Genomic DNA, 14,588 nt, shown 5'->3' with positions numbered 1-14,588 from the left:
ATGATCCTTTTCCCAGGACCTATGGTCCTCTGTTCATCGAGTTAGGCAGCTTTTCAGGGTCCTATGATCCTTTTATTTGCTACGAGTTAGGCAGCTCCTCGGGATTTGATGATCCTTTTACCACGAGTTGGGCAGCTTATTAGGATTTTATGGTCCTTTGCCACGAGTTGGGCGCCAATTAATTAAGTTTATTTTTACAAAGTAATTATGTTTATTTGCCACACAAATTAATTATGTTTATTTCACAGTAAAACCGATAAATTGAAAATATGTAATATGACGATTTAACTCGTCGCCTTCGCCGTTCAGTTCTAGAATGATTTTACTTTTTCCTTGCTGTCTTTTGCCGCTGTCCAATTCTTCTTCTTCTTTGATCATGTCCCGTTACGTAGCTTTGAGTTGGCGTCTTTCTGCTGCTAAGTGGTATGCAGTTTTACGCTCTGCGAGAGCTGTTGCAAAGCGCACAGTTACGCAACCCAGCATACAAGTAGCGACGCCGCTATTCTTGGCGTAACCCAGCATACAAAATTGACCAGCCACAGTGGTACATTAACTTGTACAATTTTAAACAGAATCTTCTTCAAATATAATACAATTGCTAAGTATTTGGAATAGTAGAAAAGAAGTGAAAAAATGTAAAATAGATTATAACTGGCTTAGTAATCAGTCATTGAATATGTACATATTATACCACGTGCATCCCAAAATACTGATCTTTCCATCCGACTTTTTCGTCTTTCCACGCCTGAGAACCGGTTCATCATGTGCAGTTCACTAGAATGACTGTCAATTGGACTCCAGTGGGAAATGATGGAGCTATGTTTCTATCACCGACGTAAAAATTGAGCTTTATTCCGATTAGAGAGAACTCAAACACTTCTCAGAATCAGTTATTCGTTGTTTTTGTTGGATTATGAACTTGCGAGGTACCCACTTTGCATAGAGCTTTCGCCTCTTTAGGCTTAGCAAATATCTTTTCATCGGTGGATTTCCCTGAGCCCAAATTCAACAGTTTAAAACCTTTAAAAAAACATTAATTTATTAACACACGAAATGCTCCATGATCCATTTTGTTGTAAACTAACACAAGTTGCTTCACAGAAATGTTATATCTCATTAACTAATAATTATAATCCAACTAATAGAAATCATATAGATGGTAGTAGCAGTATTATCTATGTATCAGCCACAATGAAGCGTGGACGAGTCCTCTAGTCATTTTATAAAACTCCCCCTTGAGGTTGTATTGTTGGAAAGGCACCGTAATTTTTGGGAGCTCGACGATGCTTTCAATAGTGACAAATTCTTCAAGGAGAGCTTCAGAATGAGTCGGAAATCATTCAAAATTTTATGTAATGAGCTAACAAACATTGGCAAACGTGATACTACATACAGGCAATGTATTCCATTAGAATAAAGAATAGCTATCGTTTTATATGCCCTTTTTTCTTCTGCTGAGTACAGAAGAGTTGGAAGACTATTCGGGGATTTCAAAGCGTCTGTATGTTTTATCCTTAAATACTTTTGCAGAGCAATGTGGGACATATTATCGCCTAAATATTTAGGCAGCTCATTTCTTACGCAATTACGGAGTGCGTTGAAGGATTTAGAAAAATTGGATTTCCCCAATATCTGGGCGCAGTGGGTGAGTTTATGAATTTGAAATATTCATAACATAGATAGATAGATTGTTGATTGAGGCATGCACTGCGACCACGGGTCTATTGTGCCCGGGGTTTCAGGCTCACTGTCGCAGAACCGGCAGTTTGCGCAAGCTGAGAGGCCCATGTTTGATAAATGCCTTCTTAGCTTGCAGTGGCCGGTGTAGAATGCGACCAGGAGCCTGAGTTTGTTTCTTGGGAGGTTGATTATAGTCTCGAACCTCTTTTGGTTATACCCCCACACTAACAGTTTGGCATGACGCATCCCGTGCGCTCGCTGCCAGTGTGCCTCCCTGCACGCTCTTTCCTCTTTGCGGAGCAGTTCCTTCACCGTATGGGGACCCACTCCAGTGAATGGTTCTGGCCCTACCATAGCAGTGGAGGCTGCGGAGCGGGCAAGCTCGTCAACCAGTTCATTGCCGGCTATTCCCCCAGATAAGGTGTACCTGGTTCTTTTCGGCTAGGTTGTCAAGCCTGTTTCTACACTCTTGCACTAGCAGCGATTTGATTTCGTAAGAGGAAATCGCTTTTAGTGCCGCCTGACTATCACTGATTATAGCTATTCGCTCGTTGCGATAGTTTCGGTGAAGGTTTATCTCAATACACCGGCTTATGGCCAGAACTTCGGCTTGGAAAATGCTCGGAAAGTTTCCCATCGGAATGGCGAGCTTGGTACGCGGACCCGCGATACCCGCACCTATTCCTTCCGATGTCTTCGAGCCATCGGTGTACCACCTCAGTGTGCTATCCCTTAGCATTTGCTCAAGAGTGGTGTCGTTCCACTCACTATTACTACCAAGGGTAACCTTAAACTTCCTTGTTAAGTGGGTCGTTTTGCTGATGCCATAAGGCAATAGGAATATCACCACTTATTCTCTCCATCCTCTGGGACGAAATTATCTTGCCTTTGCCACCACCCTCCGCTGTTATCTGCAGAAGTGAGTTCTTGGCTACTTGACCTATTATTATATGGAGCGGTGTGAGCTCCAGCAGGACCTCCAGAGCCGCCGTGGGGCAGGTCCGCATGGCACCCGTCATGCACAAGCATGCCAGCCGCTGTAGTTTGGCCAGTTGGGTTCCCACCGAAGCCTGTGCCGCCACGGAGGCCCAGGACACCGCCCCGTATGTAATAATCGGTCGGACAATCATGGTGTATAACCACCTAATGATTTTTGGCTTACATCCCCAGGATCTACCCGCCAGCCGTTTGCATACCATCAGTGCCTTTGTTGCCTTGGCTACCGTTTGGTTCACGTGCTGCTTCCATCGTAAGGTAGAATCCAGAGTGAGACCTAGGTATTTAACCTTGTTAGTCATTTCAATCTCTCTGCCCCCAAGTGTGAGGTTCCTCAGGCCGGGTAGGGACCTGCGCCTTGTAAATGGGACGATGGTTGTCTTCGAGGGGTTGATGTTTAATTCAACTCCCCTGCACCACCCCTTTGCCAGATTCAGACCGCGTTGTACTAGGTCACAGAGAGTATCCTCAAATTTACCTCTTGCTAATATCACAATATCGTCCGCGTACCCTTGGCAGCGGATCCCGTTGTCAGTTAGCAATTACCCATAACATGCAAATACAATTTATTTCAGATGGATGTCATATTGAGATTAGACCCTCCGCATCTGATGCTGTTGACTATTTCAACTACAAAGGTTGGTACTCAATGGTTTTACTAGCCCTCGTAGACTACAGGTAAGTTAACAACATACATGTTTTGGAAAATACTTAAAACATTTTTTTAGACATAGGTTTATGTACATTAATGTTGGAGCACCTGGTCATTGTAATGATTCCCAAATATTTGAAAAATCCGACTTGAAAAGAATTTTGCAAAACTCTCTGCTTAAAGAGAATGCGAAAAAACTTTGTGACACTAATGTCCCAATTGTAGTTCTTGGAGACTCGGCGTTTTGCTTTGCTCCGTTTCTAATGAAGCCCTATCCCTATAACCAAGCCGCTGAGGATCACGAGAATATTTTCTATTACCACTTATCTAAATCTCGAAGGGTTGTGGAGAACGCTTTTGGCCAGCTGAAGGCGAGGTTTAGAACGATAGAGAAAGGAATTGACAACGATATTAAAAAGCTATATTAATAATAAAATGTTCTTGCGTCTTGCACAATTTTGTAAATGAAATGAATGATAACATAAACACGAAATGATTGCAAATGCAAACAAATTTCGAAAGCGCACACCCACGAGAGCACCTGATCCATTATTCATTTCTGGAACCGACGACCCTAATGCAGAGAACATCAGAAAATCTATAGCTCTATTTCTATGTAAGTTTATGTGTTTTATTTTATCAGTTAATTTTTTCATTTACAGTCAATTCATTTTTCATATTAATATATCACAATATAACAATATTAATTCATTAACAAGAGAAAATAATTTATAAGAAAAACAAAATAATTAATAAAAACTTAAAATTTATATACATACCAGAGACCTGCACGATTAAGGTAGGCATCGCACGATTACGTTACTAAGTAACACTTCTGACGATTACCACGATGCGAAGGTAACATTGCGCATCGGAATCGCGGCATCGTGGCATCGTACGATTACTATCTGGTATCGTCAATGGCAGATGAAACGAAGTACATACATTCATAAAAGCAAATTCTTGTGATTTTTCTTTCGTATTTACCTTATATTAGGAAAAAATTAATAAAATTCTCTTCATTTAAACATAAATTATTTCAATAAATAAAAATAAATTAAATATATTTCGTTATTTTCGATCAAAATAAGCAACGAATTAAAAATAAAAAATATTTAATATGAACTTAATTTGTTTGCCAGTTCTTTTCTTCGCGCACAATACTAATTGAGTAACATAATAATAATCGGCGATGCCGCGCTGCCGATACCCACGATGCCGATGCCCACGATGCCAAAGTACCGTTACGTAGCGTGTACTCGCCGCATCGGCATCGCCTCTTGCTAACATGTTACTTTTTTAATTACTCGTGCAGGTCTCTGATACATACATAACAATATAAAATAAAAAAATTCATACACATATATATATGTATATACTCGTAATTTTCTTCTTCTTTACTGGCGTAGACACCGCTTACGCGATTATAGCCGAGTCAACAACAGCGCGCCAGTCGTTTCTTCTCTTTGCTACGTGGCGCCAATTGGATATTCCAAGCGAAGCCAGGTCCTTCTCCACTTGGTCCTTCCAACGGAGTGGAGATCTTCCTCTTCCTCTGCTTCCCGCGGCGGGTACTGCGTCGAATACTTTCAGAGCTGGAGTGTTTTCATCCATCCGGACAACATGACCTAGCCAGCGTAGCCGCTGTCTTTTAATTCGCTGAACTATGTCAATGTCGTCGTGTATCTCGTACAGCTCATCGTTCCATCGAATGCGATATTCGCCGTGGCCAACGCGCAAAGAACCATAAATCTTTCGCAGAATTTTTCTCTCGAAAACTCGCAACGTCGACTCATCCGCTGTTGACATCGTCCAAGCCTCTGCACCATATAGCAGGACGGGAATTATGAGAGACTTATAGAGTTTGGTTTTTGTCTGTCGAGAGAGGACTTTGCTTCTCAATTGCCTACTCAGTCCGAAGTAGCACCTGTTGGCAAGAGTAATCCTGCGTTGGATTTCCAGGCTGACATTGTTGGTGGTGTTTACGCTGGTTCCAAGATAGACGAAATTATCTACAACGTCAAAGTTATGACTGTCAACAGTGACGTGAGTGCCAAGTCGCGAGTGCGAGTGTTTGTTTGATGACAGGAGATATTTCGTCTTGCCCTCTTTCACTACCAGACCCAAAGCAGAACTAACGGCGCGGGTGTTGTGGCCGATGATATTAATATATGTAGATATATATATAATACAAAAATCTTCTCCTGGACTAGATATATGCTTCGTGGTGTAAAACGTAATTCTCACGTTTTCAAGAATATGTTATTATATGCTTTGCTTAAATGCTTCTAAGAATTTTTCGAGGATGGCATTTCTTTCTCTTTCAATTTGAAGGGCCTCCCTGCCATCCTCCTTAATTGCTTCAATTTTCGCCTTAATTTTTCTATTTGAAGCCCGGAATTCCTCCAAAAATTCATTTTGAATATTATTTGAAGTATGTTTATTTTCTTTTCCTTGCAGGTTCCACAGGTGATGCACAGTCTACAACTTCGTGAACTGTAATAAATTTGTTTATAAAAATAAATATAAACTTTTAAAATGGCTGTTTTGTTTTACTAACCTGTGCTCTCCTCCACCAATGTTTCCAAATTGAAGCTTTTATAGCCCCGGTGATACTATTTATTTTAGGGTAGAATTCCCATGTCTCATCTCTGTAAAAATTTCTTGTAATTTTATGAAAATTTTATATGAGTAAATGCACATGCAATTAAATAAGCTTACCTGTATTTATTTGTCAAATTATGTATTTTCACACGAATTTCATTCGCGGAATATACATGCCCCATTTGTGGCCATTTCTACAGACATATCCTTAAAAATGTGAGAATTACGTTTTACACTACGAAGCTGTGCCAATTTTTCCTCCCACAAACATAAAAGAAGTTGAACTTCCTCTTTGTTCCACCTTGATCTCTTTTTCCTGAAAAATTAACAAATTCACATATATTTTAAATAATAATTTTATTAAAAAGAAGTTTACTAACCTCTTTCCCTCGCTGTCGGCCATTTTTGTTTACTTTGTCATTTGACATTTCTCCCATTTTCGCAAAAATTATCGATAAAATTAGGAATAACACCGCAAATCTAGTTGGGAATCTGAGATTAACTTTTAATCTCCGATTAACTAGAGAGGAATTTTTTATGGTAAATCTCGTTTCTTAATTACGGATTCCAGTTTGCGTTTGCCCTTTTGAATCTATGGTTGTGGATAGTACTCGCAGAATTTTCCCTATATGATGATCACTACCGGGCGTATCATCCACCGTGTCACAATTTATCTCTTTCGATAAAAAACTACATGCTCATGCTGAAATGTCAATCGCAGATAAAGTATGGTCATGGATAATATGATACGAGATTCTTTGATTCGAGAGAGAGTTGTCAAAACTCACATTTTTTATAACATTTGCCAATGATGCCACTGCTGAAAAATATTAGATTGGATATTTAATAAATTATACAAAACGCTAAATTAAACACTTTTAAAATGCATACATATATAAATGTTAAAATGCAAAATCATTAATTAATTTACATAAATATTTATTTTGCCAAAATATGTTCGCACAGTTCAATGAAATTTCATTTCACACTAATTTCGTCAAGTAATTAAAGCGGTTTACTTCTGGCATCTCGCCTTTTCTGAAATCAGCTGATCGAAATTCCCTGATCTCTTTCGCTGTCAAATAATCAGGGAACGCGTTTGAGGAAAAAATAAGAGCCAATGCGAGAGTCTCGTATCATATTATCCATGGTATGGTGAGTGGAATAGTGAATATATTTTCCGTTGTTAAGAATACACAGATTATTTTGTAGTATATAACTTTCAAACATTATTCCTCTGGAGTTGGTATTGTGGGGGCCTCATAGTGCATGTCACCCGTTTATATCGCCTAATATAATATTGTTCGCAAAATTAGTATCAGTATTCAACTCATTGGGAGAAATTTTTATGTTTGATGGTAGGTAAATATTTTGTATTTTAATTTGTAGCTTGGGTAGAAGCTATTTGAAATTTGGAATTATTGCCGTTTGCACTGTAGACATATTGAATATACTTGCAGATGAGAAATTCAATACCTAATTTATTTTTCATTTGTAATGACAACATCGGCCTCAACACCCGCGTCGTTAGTTCTGCTTTCTCCAGACTGGACAAGGAAGCAAAAGAAATGGGTCTGGCAGTGAACGAGGGCAAGACGAAATATCTCCTGTCATCAAACAAACAGTCAACGCACTCGCGACTTGGCACTCACGTCACTGTTGACAGTCATAACTTTGAACTTGTAGGTAATTTCGTCTATCTTGGAACCAGCGTAAACACCACAAACAATGTCAGCCTGGAAATCCAACGCAGGATAACTCTTGCCAACAGGTGCTACTTCGGACTAAGTAGGCAATTGAGAAGCAAAGTCCTCTCTCGACAGACAAAAACCAAACTCTATAAGTCACTCATAATTCCCGTCCTGCTATATGGTGCAGAGGCTTGGACGGTGACAACAACCGATGAGTCGACGTTGCGAGTTTTCGAGAGAAAAGTTCTGCGAAAGATTTATGGTCCTTTGCGCGTTGGCCACGGCGAATATCGCATTCGATGGAACGATGAGCTGTACGAGATACACGACGACATTGACATAGTTCAGCGAATTAAAAGACAGCGGCTACGCTGGCTAGGTCATGTTGTCCGGATGGACGAAAACACTCCAGCTCTGAAAGTATTCGACGCAGTACCAGTCGCGGGAAGCAGAGGAAGAGGAAGACCTCCACTCCGTTGGAAGGACCAAGTGGCGCCACGTTGCGAAAAGAAGAAACGACTGGCGTGCGGTTATTAACTCGGCTATAATCGCATAAGCGGTGTCTACGCCAATTAAGAAGAAGAATGAAATTAACTGCCCCTAGAACTGAGGAGATACCGGCTAAGTGGAGTGAGAAAATAGCTAGATCAACTGAAACTCCTCCGTGTGCGATAACAGATGATAGGGGTGGGTAAATTGTTCAACCTGTACCAGCTCCGTTTTCTACTATACTTCTCACTAATAGTAATGTAAGGGAAGGGGGTAATAATCAAAATCTTATATTATTTATTCGTGGAAATGCTATATCGGGGGCTCCTAATATTAAAGGAACAAGTCAATTTCCGAACCCACAAATTATAATTGGTATAACTATAAAGAAAATTATTACGAAAGCAAGAGCTGTTACAATTACATTATAAATTTGATCATCTCCAATCAATGCTCCTGGGTGACCCAGTTCAGCTCGAACTAAAATTCTAAGAGATGTTCCAACTATTCCTGCTCAGGCCCCGAAGATAAAATATAAAGTTCCAATATCTTTATGATTTGTTGAGAATAGCCATTGTCGCGATTAAATGGCTGAAGTTTAGGCGATAGACTGTAAATATATTTATAAGAATTTATTCTTTTTAATCATTATTATATTAATCTAATCATTAGTAATTTAATTAATATTTAAGTTGGCTTTATAGTCAATAATGACATTAGACTGCAATTCTAAAGGAGTAAAAAATTATTAAGGCTTAAAAGATTTATACTTATATTTATAGCTTTGAAGGCTATTAGTTTAATTAACTTAAAGCCTTACACTATAGTTTATAAGAATAAACAAATTATAGAAATTAAGATTAGACTAAATGTAGAAATAAATGATAAAATTAATATTAGCTTAAAAGAAATGTTGTTAATAGTTATATCAATAGTTCAATTATTTTCATAATAATTAAGCATAAATGCTGCGAAGCATAGTCGTAAGTAAAAAAATAATGTAATAAGTGTTATAACTGTTATAATTGTTATTAATATATATTGACTTTTTAACACTAATAGTTGAATAACTAATCATTTGGGCAAAAATCCAATAAACGGCGGCAACCCTCCTAGTGAAAGTAAGTTTAAAAATAAAATAAATTAAAGGATTTTAGAATTGAAGAATGAATTAAATAATTGATTAATGTGGAATATTTTAAAGTTGTTGAATATAAAGGTTAATCTGAATGATAAAAATGTATAAAAAGAGAAATAAATACATCATATTGATTCATTTGCTTGTATGGCTGCTAATATTCATCCCAAGTGGTTGATTGATGAAAAAGCTATTAGTTTTCGTAGAGAAGTTTGATTAAGTCCACCACGGTATAGAGGAGTAGGGAAAGTCCTATTCACCATAGAAAAAAAGCCATTCACAGTCCTTAACCTACCCCTCAAGTGTACTTTCGCAATAACAACATCATGGCCACCTCTGGTGAATAAGGGTGGCGAGAGATGTCACTCTTGCATACTGAGGTAACAGAATGCCACAGCCGTCAGCCCAAATTCAAACGTTTCCAAATCGTGTGTCAAAATCGTGGTCCTACTTCGTTGCGTGATTTCTTGCGTTGTCGTCTCTGCTGTGCTCTTTATTTTAGTCGGGGGCTGTATTTGTTATTTACAGCTAACCTGCGTTTCTCAGGTTTGCTATCTGCGGTCTGTTGCCCCGGCCGAGCATTTACAGTTGGGGATTTATTTTCCTTACGATTTCCGTTGTAGCGTCCCTCGTCGCTATGTTGCCTCCCTCTCGTGGGTAGGTGATCCCTCGAGGCCACCCTCTATGGGGTTGTGGATGCTTATTTTGAGGCGGCATCGAGTCACCTCGTCACCGGAGATTCGTAGGATGCTTCAGGTCTTTTAAGCCGAACCCTCCTCTCCTGTCGCTCTTGGTCAGGGACTGCTTATTGGGTATTCGCAGCTAACCTAAGAACTTAGGCCGTCAACAGTTCGCCAGGCTGTAACCCTTGGTGGCCTGAGCTCAGCCATAGAGGTTAAAACGGGTTGCAGAAAGCGAAAATGCTATAATATTAAATTATAAATTTTTAGTACTATATTTGTACATTTATAAATACTATTTTCAATTTTTGTTATAGAGTAAAGTTTTTAGCTGTTATAACAAAAATTAATTATACCTTCATGATATAGAAAAATATGCTATATATTTTTAAGCGTTTTAGTTAACTTATTCATGGACAAAATGGAAATTATATTTGATAATGAGTGGACCATAAGAGATAACTATTGTGAAAAATTTGATATTACGTACCATAACAATTCGTCTGAACAGTAAAACACATTGTTTTATTGTAAGATAAATCAGGAGATAATTATAATAGCCATGTTTTCTATATTTTAATTATAAATTTTTGTAATCACAAACTACGCACACGTTTTAAATGCCAGAATTTAGCTATACGCCGCCGATCAGGAATCCTACTCATTCCCAAATGGAGTGTTTGATTATCCTAACAGATTTACCACACTATTTTTTAGTTCTAAGCTAAGTTTTTAAATAAAAAGGATTCTTAAAGAAATTATTTTTTGAATTTGCAATATCTATATAGTAGTAAAAAGTAGTTTAAATTAGCTCACGCAACACTATTTTGCCATGCTCAGTAGCGATACCGGCATAGTATTTAAAAAAATAAATGATTGTTCGAAATATATTCCGTTTGAAGTTATTCAAATCGATAATAACTTGTTTGGCCCAATTAAAAATACAACTCAAATTCCTTAACTTTTAATAGCGGCTCATTATTAGCCAAATTATATTTATTTGTTTTTTAAAGTTTAAATATCAGTATTAGCCAAATTACATTTATTTGTTTTTTAAAGTTTAAATATCAACTTCCACACCATTCATAATCGACCATAATTCACTAGATGTAAAGACGAATTGTAATTCGCGTAGATGCAAATGTTTCTTTTTCAAATCGCTGCTTAGTCACCGACGCTGCCAACTTTCATTTGATGAGTGTTGTTTATTATTTGCGTAGTTTATCCCGATGTTCTATCGGTTTTGGTGGAGCTGGTTCCCCCCACACCCCAATTCGGCATCATAATATTGCGCAGCACGATATGGTCATAATTCTCATGGTACTTGCTCTTCCATGGATTGTACACCAAAATTCTTCAACCACGGTATGTTGGAGGGAACGACATCGGTAATACATTCGTGAACTTGGCTTTCAATAAGAAGGTAGGATCACAACACATGTCTTAATGACGGTATCCCCACCATTTTTCATCTTTACGCATAACACGATGAAACCAGTCAATTAATTCGCTCAACTGGTAACGCTTTGGTCTGCAAGGTGGGTGTTTAGCTATTAGTAAGTATGTAAATTCAATTTTGTTCAAAACCTACCCAACAGCCTGATAAACCTGACCAGCAGTACCGGGATTCTAAGTGTAATTTAGAATAGGTTATGCAACATCCGAATGTGCTCACCGTAGTATTTGCTCTTCAAAAAGTTGCTTTCACCCTCAAGCACAAAGCTCATTGGTTTGGGACTAGCGTTCTGCACCAGCTCCTTTGCTGATTCTATAAAAAAAATTAAAAAATGCATGGTAAATCTTTTAAAATAAATTTTAATTTTAGCTTACCTAGCAATGCGACGTGCACCTTCCACGAACACGTCATTGAATTTAAAATTCTGTCTCGAATTCACGACCAACTAATTTGATAACTACATTTGAGTACTTCATAGCATCGCGTATCTCTTTTTCATCTCTTAAATCATAAAATTGTAACAGCACCAGACCCATTACGCAGCAATATTAACGTGGCCATGTTTGGTTATTTCGTACTTTTATTGGAATAAAATCGCAGCCGATCTGTTGTTTATCGTCCCATGAAAATTGTAAACACTTTTTATAAATTCAAATAACTAAATAAACCATCGCAAAGGATTTAACCATGAAATAAACTAAAACAAATTGTCTTTGCAAAAACCTTCGTTACGATGGCAAAAATGTAAATGTGGTTGTGAATGAGTATAATCTAGACCCCACTATTCGGCATGGTTGCTTATTTGTTCGTAACATTTTTCTGTGGTGAACATTTATTGACTTACCACAGTTAAAAAGAGGCATAAATAAAAAGCTTAATTTTTCATGTATTTGCTCATATTGTTCTCATCTTTAAGAATACATATTAAAATAAAACGATTTTCTTTTGAAAATATATTAAACTTTTACATATAACCAATATTTTTGGGACAACTTTTCCATAAATTTTAAGAAAATAACACAATGCAACCATTTTCCGGTTAAAAGTCGGCCATCTTGGATTCAAATAGAAACTCAACCCCGGACTACACTTGGCGTTTCTACAGTGGCACCTCTCAGCTGTGCCTTTGTTTACATAACATCAGCTGATAGTGACCTTACTCCTCCTATACCTTGAAGTCCACCCAATGATCCTGTAACAGTTGAGGCAATAATTGCTATAAATATAAAGGTATTTTGTGTTGTGTAAGAAATTAATATTAGAGGAGCAATTTTTTGCCATGTTATTAGGGTAAGAGCGTTTATTCAAGAAAGCCCTTCTATAACATTGGGGAATCAAAAATGAAAGGGTACTGCCCCTCTTTTTAGTAGTAGGGATGAAATAATTATTAAATTACTATAAGAAGAATTATCTTGAATAATCGGGTAATTATTTAAATACCTTATTATAATAGCAAACAGTAGAACTGCTGAGGCTATAGCTTGGGTTAAAAAATATTTTAATGAGGCTTCTGTAGATGTTAAATTGTTACTATTTATTAGGGGGATAAATGACAACAAGTTAATTTCAAGCCCTATTCAGGCGCCTAATCAAGAATTTGAGGATACAGTGATTAGGGTTCCTGTTATTAAGATAAAAAAAACATAATTTTTTCTGAATTATTAAAAATTAAAAAGAAAAGGATTTAAACCTTTATAAATGGGGTATGAACCCAGTAGCTTAATTAGCTTATCTTTTTATTGAAATTAATATTAGGATTGATTTAATAGATGTACTTTCTTATAATTAATACTATTTGTAATAAATAATAAATATATTTTGGTGTATGATGCACAAAAGTTTTTGATACTTTTAGAAATAGTTTAATTCTATTAAATATACAGTACTTGTCCAATAAATTACGAACGAAGAAAAAAAATAGTTCTAACTTTAATCATTAATAAAAACATAAATATTTGGCTTATTTTAGAAAAAAATTATTTTTTATATGCTATATACATTAAACTTAAATTATTATATTTTTGTATTGAATCATATTCAATATTTTGTCGCCATATATATATATATATATTTTCTTTTTTTTGCTGTCGTTCGTAGTTTATTGGACAAGTACTGTAATGAATGCAATACTAATTGCATTATTTACCCTATCAAGGTAACCCTTTTATCAGGCAATTCATTGAATGAAATTAACTTATTTCAAATGAAATAAGCTGTTTTCAACTAATTTTTTTTTTCTATACTTATATTTAAGTTGTATATATAGCTTAATTGTAAATATATATTTAAATATTTAAATAAATAAAAAAAGTACAGTTTAAAAAATAAATTTTTATGAATCTAGATAATTTAAAATTCCAATATAGACATTTCCGAGAATTAAAAGATCAACTTCATATAAATAGATAAATGATTATAATAAATTTATTTTTAATATTAATTTATAACAATGTTTATAATGTTAGATTATATTATATACTAATAAATTGATAATACTGTTATTCATCTATGAATCTTAAGGTTTTTTTTTATATGAATATAGATATCTATTAATTAATTAAATATTTATATACATATATATATATATTAATCTTAACTTGGTATATCGTTTATTTATTTTTAATATTTATATAATTATAAAAGATAAATATTCATCTAAAATAAATATATGATAAAGTATTTATAAATAAATTTAATATTTATAAAATTTATTAAAAAAAAAAAAAAAAAAAAAATTAGATGAAACTTAAATATTAATTAAACTACTAATGATCAATATGATTTTTTTTTATTATTTAATTTAATTATTATTTCAATTTATATACTAATTTTTTTTTATTATTAGTATTTATTGATACTAGTAATGTTAGTTTTAAAATTAAGTTAAAAAATTAACATTAAGATTATGTGTAATTAATTTTATATAAAAGGTTAATTTTCATCTAATTTTTTTAATCAAAAACGGTATATTACTTAGGGGGTAATTGCTGATTAGGAGATACTACTAACTCATTTTATTTTCATCTAATCTAATTTTTTTTTTGATTTATTAATGTTATTTAGTTTAATGTTTATTTATATTATTATTTAATATTATTTAATAATTTAATTAATATTAAAGTTTTATTTTGGCTTTGAATTTTATTATTGATTTATTTCATATGTAAGTTTTTGCGTGTATTTTTGTTTATTTAAATAGTAA

General features: G+C 35.4%; 1 pseudogene; it reads right to left on the bottom strand.

Annotated features, from left to right (window-relative positions):
- Positions 1-10,887: 10,887 nt before the first annotated feature.
- On the bottom strand, positions 10,888-13,883 carry LOC125775499 (NADH dehydrogenase [ubiquinone] 1 alpha subcomplex subunit 9, mitochondrial-like; annotated as a pseudogene).
- Positions 13,884-14,588: the final 705 nt, after the last annotated feature.

This window comes from Bactrocera dorsalis, chromosome 1 (genome assembly GCF_023373825.1).
Source record: "Bactrocera dorsalis isolate Fly_Bdor chromosome 1, ASM2337382v1, whole genome shotgun sequence".
NCBI lineage: Eukaryota > Metazoa > Arthropoda > Insecta > Diptera > Tephritidae > Bactrocera > Bactrocera dorsalis.
Note: the sequence above shows the minus strand (reverse complement) of the source record. Positions and strands in the feature narration are given on the sequence as shown.